Source organism: Coffea arabica, chromosome 11c, assembly GCF_036785885.1.
Source record: "Coffea arabica cultivar ET-39 chromosome 11c, Coffea Arabica ET-39 HiFi, whole genome shotgun sequence".
Lineage (NCBI taxonomy): Eukaryota > Viridiplantae > Streptophyta > Magnoliopsida > Gentianales > Rubiaceae > Coffea > Coffea arabica.
Genome location: NC_092330.1, coordinates 6570846 through 6590809, shown reverse-complemented (window position 1 = coordinate 6590809; position 19964 = coordinate 6570846). Strand labels below are relative to the sequence as shown.

General features: G+C 33.1%; 1 long non-coding RNA gene across 2 annotated transcripts; it reads right to left on the bottom strand.

Moving 5' to 3' along the window:
- Positions 1-6344: 6344 nt before the first annotated feature.
- Positions 6345-9506, bottom strand: LOC140017058 (uncharacterized). Of its 2 annotated transcripts, XR_011823352.1 has the most exons (3): positions 9219-9504; positions 7230-7288; positions 6345-6570 (listed from the first exon to the last, which is right to left on the bottom strand). It is a non-coding gene; the product is annotated as an uncharacterized lncRNA (long non-coding RNA). The 2 variants fall into 2 exon arrangements; XR_011823353.1 differs by lacking the exon at positions 7230-7288 and having other exon boundaries at positions 9219-9506.
- Positions 9507-19964: the final 10458 nt, after the last annotated feature.

Here is a 19964-nt window from a genome sequence, read left to right as displayed (position 1 = left end):
TTCAATGATTGCTGATTTTGGCTTGGCAAGGCTCTTTGAAGTTGATCAAATTGAAGGAAACACAAGTAAAATCGAAGGTACATTGTAAGTTCTGCACCCTTATCTTGTTATGCTACATGTTTATATGATTGTAATATTGCAATAATTCCGCCATCATTCAGCCTCTAATGTTTGATTATGTTCTCCATATCTTTTTGGTCACCATCAACCTTTAAAATTTCTAATTATTGAAGCCTCATATATTCAACAAATGGTTCTAATTTGCAGTGGTTATATGGCTCCTGAGTACGCATTGCACGGCTTGTTCTCTATAAAGTCAGATGTGTTTAGTTTTGGTGTTTTAGCTTTAGAAATTCTAAGTGGCAAGAAGAACAATCAATTCTACCAAGCTCACTGCGGAGATGACCTTCTAAGTTATGTGAGTGCAAAATAAACATCTCATTTTCTTGGCATTTCTTGGCGTTCTCGTTGGAGAGCTCTTGTATGCATTTTAACGACATAGTCAATTTCACTATCATCACTTGCAATACATGTTGCAGGCTTGGAGACAATGGAGGGATGGAACAACACTAGCATTGATAGATGTTTATTTGGATAATGTATTATTTGGAATAATTACTGTATCACTTTTTGTGATGTAATGTATGTGAGATAAAAAGGTGTTTGAGAATATAAAAAGATGGGTTAGGAAATGTATCTATGATACAAGCGAAATATTATTTGGGATAATTTCACTATCCAAACAAACCAGGTCCAGAGCATCCATATTGGCTTGCTATGCGTTCAAGACAAAATTGAACAAAGGCCAACCATGGCTTCAGTAGTTCTTATGCTCAACAGTTACTCTGTAACATTGCCTGCACCTAATCCACCTGCATATTTTGGTCAAAGTAGAATACAAAGCTTGACTAACAATTTACCAGAATTTGATACATCTAGTGGCACCAAGTTTCTACCAAGCTCCCCGATGAACGTAGTTTCGATTCTGAATTATATCCCAGATAAACAAAAGCAGACTTAAAGACATTTCTAATCATGTCAACTTGGAGCATGCGCAAAACTTGTTTAGATTTTGTATGTTCATATTTGAATTTATTGTTTTGTACCATAAACTGTAACATGTCTTTAACTCTCTATCTGTCCCGCGGTTGTGTTGATTGAAGGTGTCCTGCCTTGACCATTGTGGTCTATTTTGTAAACCGTGTGGAATGTGGACTACATTCCGGCACATCATTTTACTTAGGGTGGGCAAAATTATTTACTAATCCGAAAACTCGCCATATTCGATTCGATCCGATTTGAAAATTAGGATATTCGGTATGTATTATTTAATCGGGTCAAAAGAGGGTCCGGTGCCCGTTAAGATGTAGGGCGAGTTAGGGTTACATAATTAAAACCTGTGGATATCCAACCTGCCTCACATATATATATATATATATATATATATACACACACAAACACATACATACATATATTTACTTATTTTTATATACATATTATAAAATAATATTTTTGAAGCTAAATAATCAATTTCATTGAACAAATTGAATTACAAATATAAGAGACTATAGTTTATTTATAAAATTCATTTGTAAATGTCATGATATTATGTTTTATAGAAAAGAGTTTAATTAATATGAAACATATATTTAAAAGAATGAGCTACTTATTTCAAAGTTTTATTAATTTTGAATTCTTTTAATTTTTTCCTTTATTTTGTATTCTCTTTGTATGCTTGTTTGAAAAAAATATTTATTAAATCTTAGATGAATGTGTAAAATATAAAATTAAATTAGTATAAAAAATTTAAATAATGAGTAAAGTGAGATAAGTATCCGTTGACCCGACCTTATCTCAATAGATACTCGCTGATATTCGAGGTGGGATGGGTAAGAGTTAACTCATAAAAGGGTGTTTGGTCCCCTAATTCTACTCTCATAAGAGTTAACTCATAATGGGGTGATTTGAGTTGGCATTTTTATCTTTTCAAGTGGGTTGGTCTCCTCTCTCTTACGGGTGGCTGTTTGCCGCCAGGCAATGGTGGGCTTAGTCCCAATTCTGGCCCCCAAATATTTGTGCCATGTACTCATTGCGACTAAAGCTGTGGGCAGGTGGCATTTTGTCGTGTTGTGGCCCACATAGTTTCCGTGAGAGGCTAGCTTCCCACCATAAGAGGGTATGGATGACCGGATGTGTTTGGATAGGAGACGGGGCAAGGACGATCAGCAGTAGGACCGTCTCTGAACAATTCATGATCAAAATATTCAAAAAAAATTATACGGTCCAAATCACTTCTTATATCTCATTTTTAACAATGTATGTGAGACTCACAAAAATTTGTTCTAAAATTGCACGTTGTGCAAACAAAGTTACTCCGTGAGCAAACAAAGTTATGTGATGTGCAAAATGCACAAAACCGCTGCAACCGTTCCTACCCGTGGTCCGTTTGGATAAAATATTATTCGATATAATATCATTATATTTTTTTTGTGATGTGATGTAATATATGTAAAATATAAAAATAGTTGGAAAAAGTAGTTAGAAAATATATTTGTGATGTATGTAAAATGTAAAGAGGCTATCTCGACAAATTGTATCATCATCATCAGTATTATTAGAGTTTAAAATCATTGATTAATAGATTTGGTTGGTGATTGCAATATATACAGAAGAGAGTTAAGAATGATTTATCTTATTAGAAGATAATTTAAAATTTTTTTATATTTTCAAATCTGTTGAAATTTTTCAGATTTATTGTTTCTGTTAAATGATAGATCTATTATTTTCTATGACAGTGTTATAAATCAAATTGTGCTAAACAATTTTCACGATCAATTGACGAAATTTGCTTTTTATAAAAAACCATTATTAAATATTGAAACAATGGGAAAAGGAAAAAGTAAAAAAATCTGTCCATTGCATATTGCATATCCGTCCCCAAATTGCCCCCAATTACTGATTGTATATTTGCCCCCCAAATGTCCACCCTTAAACAAACGAAGAATAAACTAATGAAAGAATGCCACCTCACTCAAGCTGTCCATAGGGTACTTATTGGTAAAGGTAGTGTAAGGATTTTATATAGTTGTTATATAAATCAAGGAGTTCAGAAAATATTCCTACAATGATTCAATTTCAAATTTTATTACTAATATAATCTTCTGACCTTGACCTTATCCCCTAACAACGAGCAACCTCCTCCATTCTTTTTCAATGAAATTCTCGTTACCACCATTATTAACATAGGAGCTTCCGGACTACCGAGTATCCATCCAAAATAAAAGCATAAGAATCCTTTCCTTAGCCCAACATGTTGTTCTCCCAATATATAGCCACACGCACAATGAGTTTCCGTTCAATGCAGTATAACAAAATCAAACAAAATTCCAGAAAGAGTTAATCGAATGAACAAGTGAAGGAGAGTTCTGTGCAAATATACTAATAATTCCAATTTTGCTAAATTTGAAGTGAGTTTTTCTTTTTTCTTTTTTACTTTTAATATGAAAGAAGCACCAGAAAGAGAAAATTATCGCAACTGGAATAGATATGAACAATCAAAATATAGATCTTGCTCTCATTTTTGGTGATAATTCTAGTTTCTTTGGATTTTTAGTGAGTTTTTCTTTTTTTTTTTCTTTTTCTAATAAGAAGGAAAGCACTATAAAGGGAAAATTACCGCAATTGAAACGGAAATAAATAGTCAAATTTTAGATTTTGCTCTCATATTTGGAAATATCATTAGGTTTATATTAAGTATTCAAGACTTTTTTGAGTGAAAAGAGTTACAGTAGAGTGACAAATAAAGGCAGAGTAGAGTAGAGTATTATAATAAAAAAGGAAAAGATAGATTTAGAGTAGAGTATTATAGTCATGTAGGGAATTTTTAGACTATATAAATGGCTAATGAAAGGGTTTACCCTTTTTCTCATTTCCGTTTGAATTTAATCGAATAGTTAACAGAAAAGGCTGTTGTTAGGAAATTGATTTAATTTCTTTTAGATGGTTTCTTGTTTTGTATAGAAGTAATTAGTTTCCTAATTCATTTAGTTACTTGAAATAGTAGTCAATAAATTTCTTATTTGTATGAGTTTAGGAATAGGTGTTATTTCCTATTCTGAACTAGTTTAAAAATTAGCATTGGTTTCATGTTGTTAGTTGGATTTTGACCATATAATATTCCTTATAAATGGATGGATTGGCATACTATACAAGAGGACACAAGAGGTGACATGTAACTTTATACATGGGTGGTGAAAGAGAGCTCTTGGGAGATGAGAAACGGTATACAAGGGTTGGATTTGGGTTCAAGTTGTATTCTTGTATAGGGTTTTCCTCTCATAATAAAGAACGAGTTTCTCTCCGTGGACGTAGGCTCAATGGTGGAGGCGAACCACATTAAATATTGTATGTCATTTATCTTTCATGCTTGTGATTTATTTATCATTAAATTATTGTGCACTTGATATCTCAATAGTTGTTTGTTCCGCACTTGGATCCTAACAAATGGTATCAGAGCTTGCTTGCGAGGTTGGATTGCTTACAAGCACTTGGATCCCAGCAAACTGAATGATTGGATCAAAAGTTTGGTTGTTCAAGGTTGGATCCTAATTAACTACTGAGATTAAGTGGATTGGTGGTTGTTACTAATTGAACAATTTAATGAGTGGTATTCTTGTTTCAATAGTTTGGCAAAAAGTATTGAAGGTGAAGGATGGAAAGCCGAAAAGTATGGAGACACTTGACATTGAATCTAGGCAGGTGATTCAAGGGTCAAGAAAAAAGTGGAGTCTAATGTTGATTTTGGACATAAATCGATGGAAACTTTCTCACACCTCTAACGGTTGATACTTCATCCTAGTGGCTTTTAGATTTCAATTATGTTTTTTAGGTTTCAATTATGTTTTTTAGGTGGTGTGGCATATGTCCCAAAGAAACAAAGAGATCTACTCTTCATGCGTCAGAAGATTCTGACAGTTACGAGTTTTTCATTTTAGGTGAAGTTTTGAAAATCACACATGGCGAAATAGTCCTGAGGATGGAAAGAAATATAGTGATTTTACCACTTAGTTGCCTCAATATTAGGGTTAGAGCTTACAGAAGGGAATCCCGCATTGCAAGTGGTGGTGTAAAAAATTTTACAAAGAGAGATGATGAATTAAGGCACCTTCTCACTAGTCAACTAGAAGTTGGAATCAAGGTAACTACACATATTTATTTGCCGATTAAATCAATTTGGCATCAAGACTGTATTGATTCGAGTGTATAGTTCGGTACCATATTATTTGGTAGTTGAAGGCAAATGATTACTAAAAGATATTTGATTTGTTAGGAAATTGGCTTAATTTCTTTTAGATAGATTTTTTATTTTGTGTAGAAGAAATTAGTTTCCTAATTGGTTTAGTTACTTGAAGTAGTAGTCAAGGAATTTCTTATTTGTATGAGTTTAGAAAGAGGAGTTACTTCCTATTCTGAACTAGTTTAGGAGTTAACATTAGTTTCCTATTATTATTTAGGTTTTACCATATAATGTTCCCTATAAATAGGTGGGTTGGCATACTACACAAGAGACACACAAGAGCACAACAAGAGGTAACATATAACCTTATACATGGGTGGTCATAGAGGGTTCTTGGAAGATGAGAAATGGTAAACAAGGGTTAGGTTTGGATTTAAGTTGCACTTTTGTATAGGATTTTGCTCTCCTAATAAAGAACGAGTTTCTTTCCGTGAACGTAGACTCAATGATAGAGCTGAACTACATTAAATATTGTGTGTCGTTTATCTTTTATTCTTGTGACTTGTTTATCATTAAATTGTAGTGCAATTGATATCTTAATAGTTGTTTGTTCTGCTCTTAGATCCTAAACGGTTGTATGGGAATAAAGTACAAAATCAAATGATATTAGGAATATTTTTTGTAAAGGAAGTTATTTAGGCAAATAACTCTAAATTAAGTCTCTTGGCTTTTGAAAACCTGGTCAATATCATCATCTACATCCTACCTATTAAAAGCGCCCAATGCTGAGGAACGATAGAAGTCTCGTCCCTCCCGAGTGTTCTGCCGATTCTTTGGTGATTTTGTGCAGCCTTAGGAGCAATTTCGGCAGGAGATTTCCTTTGCTGCCTGCTTCTTTCTTTTGTTTTTTCCCCCTCTCCCATTTAGTGTTTCAACTTGGTGCTGCATGTGGGTTCTTAATGCCCCCAAGTCATAGTTTACTTTTGTGACGACCTCACCTTCTCCTAGGGCCTACCCTAGAAGTTAGCGGATCGCCTGCCTGGCTCTCGTCAGGACTCACTCACTTACATTAACTTCAGAGATATCATTATCATTGAACAACTGAACATTCACTCTTAAGTACCACTCCAATCAGCATGAAACAAAGATTTGTCCACTAAAAGAAACAAAATACACGTTCTAAACATCCATTCTTAATATTACATCAACTCAAAACAGAAGATTCAACCATCTTAAAATACAAAAGAAAACGTGACTCCAATATATACACATAGTGATGGAATTTCCCAAAACAACTTTCCTATTCCATCTAATCACTTTTCAATCTCCAACTCCTGTAAGGAGACAAAGCTAAAAGGGTGAGCTTACGCCCGTGAGGTTTCCATGCAAGCAACAATCAATAAGCACTTAAATCAGTACAATTAAGCAAGTAGTGCACATTTCACTGTACAATCACTTTCATTAAGCAATTGAGGAAGCACATAACCAAACAATCACTTTTAAAAGGATACGGTGCTCGCATTAGAGCCACTTCAATGCACTACACACTCCACCGAACTCCTCCTTATAACCTCCAAAATAATAAACACTTCCCTCACTTGGATGGCCATATCAATATCAGTAATCTGCTACTCCGTGGTAATATTCGAATATACCAAAACACTTACCCAAAGCTACCGTCCTACCCGACCAAGCCCTTTGCTGGCTCGAATAGTCCGTTGAACAGAGGGTTTTGGGGCCCAGTTCAGCCAGTGTGATAAGGTGCACACATGGCTTACAGTCATGCGCACTTACAATATTACTTGATCAATTATCAACCTTCAACCTCAACTAAGCTGAGCGATAAAGTACACCCTCGACTTAGAAGGCAAGGGACAATTGAAAACACTTCACAATGAATCACTTAGCAATATTTCATAATAAGCACATTTGCCATATAATTGCACTTAGGTACACATAAGCAGTTTAACACATAAACTCGGAAAACACTCACCAAAGATTCAAATGACTACTCTTGAGTCTCGAGTTGGTTTCCTGGTTTACGGCTACTTCCTGGTACAAGTTAATAATTCTAAAGTGAATATTCATTTTATATACAACCATTCATCTTACATAATTTAAGGTTTAAGTAACTAAAACCCAAGTTCCTAAGGTTGTAAAATGAATCACCAAAATCTAGCCACCTTCCTTACGTTTGTCTTCAGGATTATTAAGTTTGGTAGCTTTAAAACAAGGTTAATGTACATATACACCAAATTTTAATATCATATAAAACACTTGAGCTAAGATTAACTCATTTCCAATCTAATCTGCAAGGATTAAGACAAGCAAACGTTTCATTTCTTCCGTCTAGGCTAAAACAGATTCTAGTTTGACCTTAAAGTACAAATATAATATATTCAATATTCATTTATCATTTTATTTTGAAACTTATTGACTTTATTGTTTTAATCAAGAATTATACCTGTTTTTCCAAGTTAATAATTTATAAGATATTTATTTTAGAATCAAATCATTTTCCATTCAAGATTCTAAGATTATGGTTTAGGAGTACTTCATTGGTCCCCTTTTTAATAAATTAAACTCTAGGTTATTTGTAAGTTAAATTTTATTCCACTACACCAGTCCCTCAAATTTTATAGTTTTTAAAATATTTGTGAAGACAATATTAAGTAATTAGAAGCTAATTTAGGTACATAATTATCATGAAAGCTACTCGTGGAGCTGTATATAGCCATTAAATCTCAGGGTAACCATAGCTATCATCTATGAAAGCTTACAAAGTTGGAAATTAGAGGAAATGCTGGTTTAAAGTTGTTTCCTCACGGCCATTATCAAAGCAAAGTGCATCTGGGAACAAAAGGAAAGCAACAAGAAAGGCAGCTTTGCCACCCTCTAATGTTTTGATCACAACTGGAGCTACGCTTATCAGATTGAGGCGAATTTTATAGCGTTTTGAAGCTAAGACATAGACCTACATTTCTTCTGAAGACATCGACACCCAGTTATCGCGTTTTCAAGGCCAAAAAGGGACGGTCAGAAGCACAATCTGTTTCATTTTCTCGGTCAGCAACCAAAACTAGTAACGTTACTTCAAGCTTTCGACGAAAACTCTATTCTTTCACTTGCTTAAAGCTCTAAATATTTAAAGTACATTCAGTCCAGCATATACCAAGGCAAATAGCATCTAGTTTCAACAAATTATTCAACCCAAAAGCTACGCACAACAATCTGTCATCGACTAATTACAATTTGCAGCAGTATAGCAGTTTAACATGTGGTTGTTTTCTCATAATTTTCTTTTCAGTTCATGCTCCAACTAGACATGCAGGGGATGATCATTCAACTACAGACCATCTTAAGCAAAACATAGAAATTTATAGCCAAAAACCCAAGAGAAAATCTGAACCAAGATTTATATCCTCTCTTGGCTATAAAGCTGGTTCGTAGCAGCAAGTAATGCCTAAAGACGAGTTTCTTCTACTAGATCCCTCCATTTTATGCTCAAACCTCTCATGCATGAAGAAATCAGGATGTTATACAACATATTACAGATTAACACAGAAGTTTAGAGTCATTATTCACCAAAGACATCTGAAACTTTTCCATTCCCCCCTCCCACTCGGATGAAGCTGGAAAAATTCCAGCAAGGATCTTCCATCGGTCCTCCCAATTTCCAACCTTTCCCAAATTTCTTCAACTAAACTTCTTATAATATCAGAGATAACCATATTACATGCTTTTCTTATATTATATTTTCCATTTTTACACTGCTAATGAGCTGAAATTCATGTAATTAACTCCCGGTTGCTACAACTTCAGTCGAATAATCATTTTAATCTCAAACCAGAATTTTTCTTCAATCGAAGCTCATTTCCTCTGCTAAAACTTATCTTGCAGCTTGTGTGTGTGTCTATATATATATATATATATATATATTCATTTATACTCATTAAATAAGTATTGATCACAGAGAATTTACCTCTTTCCTTTAAGAGTTAAAAATTGCAGACTGACCAGATTTTCCCAGCTTTGTTTCCTCAAGGTCTGCACCAGCTATCCCTCCTATTTTCCTTGCCTTTCTCTTCTTGATTATGATCAGCAGATGATGAAGCTAACCAAATTTTCTCTCCCTCACTCTTAGATCCACTCCCTCGATTCCGTTTTTGGAAAGAAAGAAAGAAAGCTGAAGCTGCCTTGTGTTTCTTTCCTCTCGGTCACCGCCCAACTAGCAATTTCTTTTTCTTTGTTTCCTCTTGGTTGTCTTCCAGAAGATGGCTTCCTTAGGTTGCATAGTAGTTTAACCAAGATTCAGGGTTAATTAGGTCATTAGTATTAACTTATTTGCTCACTAAGGGGCTGCGGTTTTATTATTTCATGCATTGACTCCAAACTTCATTTGTTCTAATTTATATACCCTTACAAAATTCTCGTACATTAATCTAGGAGATTTTCATACATTCGGTTTTAAAGGAAAATCAACTAGACATATAATTTATTCAACTGTATAATATATGCTACGTGTTTAGTAATATATGCAAATGACACAATTTACAATATACATACCATGTGTTTATTTGATTCATAAAAATTTTTCTACACCAATCTAGGATATTTCTAATTCTCGATTTCATAGAAATTCAATTAGACATTTAATTTAACCACTTATTCATTATATGTAATATTTCCAATATCAAGGTAAATAAAATAAAATAAATGCAAAGCACACACCTGATTTCCTTGAGTGCTCACAACTTTGGTTTTGCAATGATCTAAGCCTAATTTAAAAAAAAAAAAAAAAACGCATGATGAGCCACAATTTGTTCCTGTTTTGCCATGGTCTGAGCCTAATAAAAAAAGTGCCTGATTTTGGACTGATACTATCTTTTGTAGTCATTAAGAAAATATAAATTTAGATTAACATTTTAGTATGATTTCTGCTCCAAATTTCATCAACATTCCACTCCAAATTTTGTCCACACTCCTGACCAAAAAAAATTAATAATAAAGGGTCCCTTGAGTGGCCACTTATATAACACTTTTTGCACAAATTCAGAAAAAAAATAGTATAATTTCGTTCCAAATTCAATTGAATGTTTTAATACCAATTTTGTTCGAAATTCTTCTACATTACTGGAGAAAAAGAGGTATGGTGAACTTTGTCTATGTTCCTGACCAAAAATAAATAAATAAAGGGTCCCTTTAGTATCCACTTATATATAACACTTTTTGCAGGAATTCATTGCTACTATTTTTATGCATCAATTAATTACTTGCGTGAAAAAAGTAAATTTTAGTATTATTTTGTCCCAACTTCAATTGAAAATTTTAATACCAATTTTGTTCAAAATTTTTCTAAATTGCTGAAAAAGAAAACGAAGTATGGTGAGCTTTAATTACTTGCATACTTTTTAAATAGTCAAAATGTAATAATAGCAATGGATGATTAAACAAACAACATATAAAGTCTACGTAAAGTATAATGGTGAGCTTTAATTAATTGTGTACGCTTTACATAGCCAAAAAATAATAATAGCTATAGATGATTAAACAAACAATATATAAAGCAAAATTTATTATTTCCTTCTTGTTTCTTGCAGCTTTTCCCCTCCTTAAATGACATTTTCCTAACTATTACTTTGTATTAATAAACATACCGTAACAAAAAAATTCCAGGATAAATTTTGCTTCAAAATTTTCTATAGTAGTGAAAGATGGTTGCTATTAGTGAACAAAATCTAATAATCTAACAAAAAAATCAGGATACATTTTGCTCCAAATTCCTCTATATTAGCCAAAAAAAAAAAATAGAAGCTTCCTTGATTGGAAACTTGCTTAATGCTCTTTGGATACAACAACTATTACTATTTCTATGCACCATTTATTTATTTCTTTGTTGCTAAAAAAATATTTATGCTAATATTTTTTGTGTTAAATGCGCTGAGCTCCAATTGTTTCAATGACTTTTAGATAATAGAAAATTAATGTTTAACAGCTGGAAATCACTACACATAGAGAATGCAAGGCTGAATTTAATTTTTCCTGCTTGCTTCTTTGAAAAGCTTTTTGCTTGATAAATTATGTCTTAATTACTCCCTCCGTTTATTTTGATAGTCTTTTTTCACATAGTTTTGGAAAATCTAGTTAACTTGGTTAAAAGATTAAATCTAGTATACTATTTTCTTAAAATACTGTTAAATTAATATCAAAAGTATCACTAATCATTATACCTTTACATTAATTACAATAACAATACTATAAAAATTGTACCATTCAAACCATGAATCTAAGCAATTAATAAATAAAGTAGGTTATACTCATTGATAATAAAGTACATTAATAAAGATATTTTAGAGAAATTACAATTTAATTATATTTTTCAATTGAAAAGTAGATTATAATTTAGGATGGATGAAAAAAAATAGACTATCAAAGTCGAACGAATGGATTACATTGTATTGATATTAATAAATGAATGCTATAATAAAAGATTCCATGAATTTTGTTCCAAATTTATAAATTTTATTCCACATATTTTCTATTTATATTAGATAAAAAAATAAAAGATATCTTGATTAGACACTTATTCAATACTTTCTAGACAAATCTACTATTATTGTTTCTGTACATTATTTGTTTATTACTTAATTTTAATAGCATAGTAATACTGATATCTTTTCTATTGGATGTGGTGAACTCCAATTGAATGAACATGATGTGATTAGAAAAACCATCCCATAGATTTTACTCCAAATTTCTCTAACTTTCAAATTTTTTCCTTTTTCCCTTGAATTTAGTTAAATAATTTACTGTTAATTATGTAACAGCCCCACTTTCCCCTAAGGCGAACCAAAGAGGTTAGCGGACTGCCTGCCCAGCTCTCGCCAGGACTAACGGTACAGTTTACGTCGGTCTATTACGTTCCGGAACATCCCATTGCGCGCAAACAAGTCCAAAACACAAAATAAAAAAAACGAAAATTCGGAGCCGAAATGAATAGTGCAGGCCACGTCAGAATCCGGCCAGAATCTGGCCGGATTTCCGGCCGGATTCTCGGCCGGATACTGGGCCGAGAGCAATCCAAAATTTTTTCAAAATCCTTCCCAATCCGGCCGGCAATCCGGCCAGTTTCTGGCCGGATTCCTGGCCGGATTCGGTCCTGTTCATTCCCGCCAAATTTTTTTCCTTCTCCGTTTGAAATGCGTCTAGATCCGAAATCCATCCAATCATCAACTAAACATATATATACATTGAAATTCAACTTTTACAACCATAGTGTCATGCCAAAAACCATCTATCATGAATATACATACTCGGTTTGCCAATCAAAGAAAATGAACCCAATACACAATAGAGTTTCATTCGATAAGCTAAACAAAAGCCATTTACACTAGCTCAACTTGGCAATCGACTATCCAAATCAGTCCCAAAAGTAATTATATCCCTGTAAGGAAAACAAATGGAACGGGATGAGCTAAAGCCCAGTGAGTTACTACCACATAAGCAACTAAGAGCATATAGCATAACCTTTCATTTCAAGTACACAATTAAGGAATGAAACACATCGATAAAAGGATACGGACGGCTCTCAAGAGCCCATTTCCACGCTTCCATTCTTGATCCAACCTCATTGACCCTCCGTCAATGTTGAAGAGTAACCAACCGTAGACTCCTCTTCTCTCCCATTCCTTCCACCAAACATCCCCCTACCGGGCCCGCACTCCAAACACTTGCACTGTGGTATTACTCGAGTATACCGGAATCAAGAGTCTCTCATACTACAAGATTCCTTATAACTTTACCCAAGGCTCATTAATTGTCACGACCAAACCCTTGTCGGCTCGATTCAATCAACTACCAATGGGGTTGAGCTCAATGATAACATTTGTAGTCGTTGGATACTTGTCCAATCGATACTAAGTCATGTATTTCATTTCATATAACAGTTCATATAACTTTCCAATAACTTTTCAATAACATGTGAAACAATAAGTGAGAGTGATAAAGTACACTCTCACATCAATCCATTAACATACAACATCTCAAGTTCAAATATCAAAGCCATATAATAGCACACAAGTGAGTAGTACACTCACCAATCAATTAAGTGCTATTTCATGCACTTCCGTCAGGAGAATGTCGTGAACCACCGTCACGCCCTAGAACACGTAAACAAATGCAATGAGACTCGATAGCGAGTCACAAAACAATGCCAATCACAACCCCAATAGGGTTTTGCAAACATATATAAGCATCATAGGAAACCAGAAATTAGGAAAAAGGCTTTAACTTAGGCCTTGATAAGAAAACCGGTTTTGACGTCATAATGCGGTAATGGCACAACTCTCACTACAATTATCGGATGGGGGTGTAAGACCCACCGTTTCGAAGCTATGATACAGGGCTACAATAATGTAGAAGACCACTCAATCCAGTTCCTAACACAACTAGGTCGAATATACGAAATACTATACCAGAATTCCCAAAACAGGTTTGCAAAACGTAGAAAACTGTAATCGGTATATCTCAGTCCATACAAGTCCAAATGCCGAAATTCCAAAGGAATATGTTAGCTAAGACACTCAGCTACATTTCATCAGAAGACACCAACTCCAAAATCCAAACAAATTCCAGTCAAAATGGCCAATTACTATCGCAGTTTTCGCATTCTGATCAAAGCAGAACAGCTACAGTAAAAACGGCATAACTCACTCTACACTCATCCAAATGACCTGAAATTTTGCAGGCATCCCAATCACATCAATACCTACAACTTTCATGTTTTGAGCAAAGTCAAATTCGGCCTCTAACCCTATGATCCAAAACCGGACAGAATTGGGGATTTAAGAACCCTAACTTTTCAAATTTCACACCAAATCCAAAATTGATTGCATTTCACCACAATTCACACTCACTAGAGTCATTTCCAACCATTACAATTCATCATACAAGCCCCCAACATCAAGATCATATTAAACCAGAAAAATTCCCAATAAAATAAAAACTCCACCAAAACTCTTCAAATCAAGAAACAAATCATATATTTCAACACTCATGCCACCATTAAGCACAAAATAACCATCATTAGGTGTAGTAGAAAGGTTGAAGCATCACTCACCTAACAACAAGAGAGAGGAAGATGATGGACACCTTAGCTCTTCCAAACAAATCCACAAAACAACTCACAACCACCACTTGAAGATGTTTTATGGAGCAAAATCAAGGTTGGATGGTTGGTTTGATGATTTGGAACAAGATTGAAGTGTTTCTTCTTTGTACTTGGAGCAAGAGAGAGAGAAAGAGAGAGAGGAGAGAGCCGGCCATATGAGGAGAAGAAAATGGTGATTTTTGGTGAATTTTGGATATTTAATCCTTTGGTCAAAAAAGTCAAAATTGTGAATAGTGTTTCTTAAAAGTTCAACCAATGAAAAGGTAACATGTGTCACTCTATTAAATGCATCCTTATCATTCTTTTCTCTCTCACATCAATCACTTCACACACCCTACTTAACTCTTAATACCCGATAAACTTTTAACAGTATCCGAAACTTAACCTTATTGGCCTAATTTTTCCGAACTTATCGCACTAGTGGGTCCCACATCCAATATATATTCTTAATTTTCTAAAAATTCACCAATGCTAGAAAAATCATCTTAAAACTATAATTGCTCATAAAATCCATTAAGAAAATATTTCTAAGCTAGAAAATGCAGAAAATATGCTATTAAGGGGAAATAAACCCTAGGAATATAATTAGGGTTTTACGGGTTCTCACAAATTATGCGTCAAATACCTCTCAATTGCTCACAAAAACATTAAATCATTTATAATTAAATATATTGAATTCTATTTGAATGCAAAGCACATGATTAAAAAAATTATTTTACATATTTTGCATTTTTACTGCATATTTCTCTACATTTTTAGAATTTTTCCTTCTCTTATTTAAATTTAGTGAAATATTTTACTACCAATTCTAGTCCAAATACCTTGTATTTAGATTTCTCTGCATTCCAAATTTTTTCCTTTTTTATTTATGAAATAATTAAAAACATCCCTTTATTTTTAATGTTCTTTACACACATTCATCACTGCTATTTTTATCCATTATTTATCTGTTTCTTCATTTCAATAGCATAGCAATAATAGTATCTTTTTTATTCTTTATCATCATTTTTTATTTGTCAATTATTTTTCATTTTTTCCCTCTGTTTGATTTCTCTTCAGTGTGCTTTTTTCCTCAGTAATTTCTATTAATAAGCATACTATAGCAGACAATTGCTTAATAAATATTTTTTTATTATTAAATATTATTAAACTTTATTACTAGCCAACTAATAGCATCACTTAACATTTTTCCTATTACCATAAAACACATGCCCAAAAAGAAAGACACCATCACAAAATCATGGCAACTCTACGCGAAGAGCAAGGCAAGCCACTTATTAAGTAATAAAAGAGCCAAGAGTTTCATCGTTCTGCACGTGACTTTTGTCGTCCTCTCGTGACTCTCCTTCTCGCTTGTTTAGGGCATTGCGCAGATTTAAGTTATTAAATCTCTTCTACCTCTAAGTTAGACTCAAGCCCTAATTCAGAAATTTAGAGGCCGCCTCTTATCTTCTCTTCATTTTCTTCTATTTCTCTTAATTTTTTACTTTGTCTGCATTCCTCTAATCCTCTCTGTTAGTGACATAGGATTAGATACAAACATCTCTTCCTCAAACTTTCTCTTCACTCCTTTCCTCTTCATCGTTCTCTTCTGTTATTGGTCGTATTTTGCATTTTCCAACCTTTGAAACTTTGTTTCCTACTTTTGCTGCTTTTCTTTTCCTGTTCCTTTCCAAACGAAATATTATGTAGCATTTGGGTCTTTCGAAGATTTTTGGTGGGGTAAATATTAGGCTGGATTTGGGTGTTTTAAAGGTATATAGAATCACTGATTTTTTCTTAAACTTTTTTGTTTGTTTGCTTTCAGTTAGTCGAATATAATTCTTTACTCTTCTCTTTTTGTTTCTCTTCAGGTGAAATATTAGGTAGCATTTGGGTGTTTTAAAGATCTATAGAAGCACTGAATTGGGTTCGAATTGGCTTTTCTGAGGGATCAGAAGTTTTTAAGTATTTTTTCAATTTTCATAATTTTTTCCTCTTCTCTTTCTATTTCTATGCATGGGAAATATTAGGCAACATTTGGGTGTACCATTTTTATCATTTTACAGTTTTTGTTTTTATGGTTTCTTTATTTTTTTGTGATGCTTAGTTTTGGTGTTTCGAAATATCTGAAAAGTCAAGGTATGAAGAACTAGTGATTTAGTAGTTTTTTTTCCACTTTGCTTGGTTGTATTTTTTTTCCTTTTTCCTTTTCTACATTAGTGAAAAGGAATTTTTTTGCAATTTTTTAGGAGATTTTTTGAAGAGTTGGTGGTGTAGTGTTTTTTTTACCCCACTTTGCTTGATTTTGTTCTTTTTGCTCCTTTGCTTAGTGATAATTTAGCCCATTTTCCATGCTCTCCTATTTTGTCTTTTAGCCTTTTGTCACTTGTATCATCCGTTTGTTTTTTTATTTTTTTTATTTTCTTGATTTGTTGATAGTTTACTTAAGAATTTTTCCCTTTCGTACGATTCTCTGAAAGGGGAGCACTGGGAGTGTTTTTGCTATTTTTAGGAGATTTTTGAAGAGTTGGTGGTGCAGTGGTTTTTTTCACCCCACTTTGCTTGATTGTGCCTTTTTGCTACTTTGCTTAGTGATAATTTAGCCCATTTTCCATGCTCTCCTGTTTTGCTTTTTAGCCTTTTGTCACTTATATCTTTTGTTTTTTTTTTTCTTGGTTTGCTGATAATTTACTTAAGAATTTTTCCCTTTCCTACGATTCTCTGATAGGGGAGCAATGGGAATGTAAAACCACAAAAGTCAGAGATCTACTAGCAAGCATTATAATACTCACCACCTTGAGAACTAATTGGCGATTTCGACAAAAAACAAGTTATTTATCTCTGTACTCAAATCCCATTTCCAAAACACGATCACATTTGTTGAGGATCCAATCTTCATGCAGAGTTGTATGAGAAATACAAATTTCTATATTTGTTGATAATTGGATTTATTGCATTTTGCAATTTTTGCTTTTGTTTTCTTCTTTTTTATTATTCATACTTATATAATTTATGCTTATGCCCCTATTTTTTTTAACTCTAGAATGCTAGACTAAATGATCATGTGGTTGAGCAATTGAAAGGAAAGAAGCTATTGTGCTATGTTAAGCATTCATCCAATCGGATTAGGAAGGCGAGTTCTGTTATATTTACTATTGTAACCTTTTATCTTGTTTAGCTTTCTCCTTGATATGTGCATTTTTTCTATTAGAGAACTGCTTTATTAGACTTCATTCTTAGTTTACGTATATCATGTAGTTTTTGTTAAAGAACTCGACTGCAACTATTTTGTAGTAGACAAGTTGTTGGTTAATATGGTTCAATTGTCATTTCAATCTGTATGGGCCTCCCTTTTCTTATACGCATGAATGGATTATGATACTGTTTATGTCTTTTTCTTTCCTTCTATATTAATTTGTTCTGTGGGTTACCATTTGTAACCGTCAAATTCTTTTCTTACAACCATTGGTTTTTGTCTTTGGAGAAAAGCTGTATCCATGGCACTTTGCATTTTCCGTTTGATCGGCCATCCAATTTACGCTGATTTTATTCCAACAAATTCAGCTTTTTATGCTGCTTTCTTCTCTTAATCCAAAATCGAACCATGGTTGGAAAAGTGTATCCACAACACTAGAAGTTTGATATTTAGTAACTAGTTGCAATTGTTTAGCGAATCAAGCTTTGATGATGAATGTTTAGCTACTGGTTGCATTTATCAAGCTTTGATAATAAATGTTTGAAGTGTTTCTTCCCTTACTTTAGTGTCATTTATCTTTTTTTAAACTAATATTTAGTCATTGAGATTTCTTTTGCAAATGGTTTCTGCATGCAACAAAAATTACAAAACAAGGTTATCTCCGAAGACTACATAATTGAAGATTTATTCCTTTTGGACTTTGCTAATAATCAGGCATACCTTTTGCATATAGACCACTATTCTATTCCTTCATATATTTTGCTTTGCAATTTATACAAAATTGGGTAAGGCATTTTACATTTCCACAGTGCAAAGCATGTTTTTGCCTCCTAGTTTTAGAGCAAACTTAGGAGTTAATAATGAAATTGAGGAAGCATTATATATATATATATATATTTATTTATTTATTTACATGCCATTGGTGTGGGTGAAAAATACTAAAAAAGTATACAATTCTGAACAATTGATAGAGTTCCTAAAATTTGCCTATTACAATAATGAAAATAACTTTATGTACCTTAAATACATACCAAATAAAATTTTTAGATATCAATTCAACCATAATGTCTTTTTCTATTAAAAATATCTTGAGAAAATGAAAAATGGGCTAAGAAAGTTCTTAGTTTATTTTATAAAACTATCAAAAACTTTTGCAATTCATGTTGAATAACAATTTCAAAATTAGTACTTTTATAGACAATACATAAAAATGTTTTTGATATCTTGCATAATTCATAAATACTCAAAACAAGTTCTAGTGACATGATTTGAAGATAAAATTGCAAAAAAGAACTATCTAGTTTCTGTACTGCACTAGTATAAAAATTAAAAGTAATCTATATGACTCTTGAAATTCACCAACAATTCTTTAGACTGGACAAAGTGATTTTTTTATACCTTGAAGACACTTAGCAATCATATTTGAGCTTAAAAGTAAAGCATTTTGCCTTAAATTAGTTAAAATGTCACAACAAGTACCAAATTATCTAAAAGCATAATATTTGAGATACATAATTTGACAATTACCCAAAAACCTTTGACAATTTTCAAGCAAAGTGCTTGAATATATGTACAAAACTTTATTTGATTTTTTAATTGTTAAACTATTTTTTATTAAAATTATTGTTTTTCTCATTGTAAAATATATTGCACCATTGTTGAGAGTTTTATAAAGTAGTTAGAATATTCCATTATTCTTAATATTTTTTCGAAACCAATTGACATGATACCACTGAAGTGCCTCTAAATTCAGTCAGCACTTAAAATACCACGGAGTAAAGCACCTAGAAAGTTCCTCAACTATCACTGTTGTCAAGTACTGGTCCTTTGATCCAGATTTTGTCTCTGACTAAAACTGAATAATTCAAAGTGCATAGTTTAAAAAATTCTAATAATTTAAGATAGAAGTCAGTTTACCCACAAGGAAAACCCATTCCTTGCTGAAATTTCACCTAGACTATAAGTATGGTCGGTCGATTACAACTACTGAAGGCTACGTGGAACAGATTATTGACCCAAAACTACACATCGGTAGACAAGAAGGCTACGTGGGACGGAGTATTGATTGAAAGTTACAAATCGGCAGACAAGCAGGCATTCAGCATATCGTGGACCTGGATTCCAATTGAGTTCATGATGTTTTCACAATGGTATTTGACCCATAGTCGCACACTGGAGATATTGGATTCAATATCTCCAATAGATGAAGTTGGATTCAACGCATAGTCACAATTACATTCACCATGATGTTTTTGAAGTAGATGAAGTTGGTGAGAGAAAGAGATGATTATGTCCTTTTAATTCTGGTCTCAATGTTTTAATTACGGTTGGACATTAATGCCCTTTGATTTCAGTTTGACTTGCATCTAAAATTATCAAAA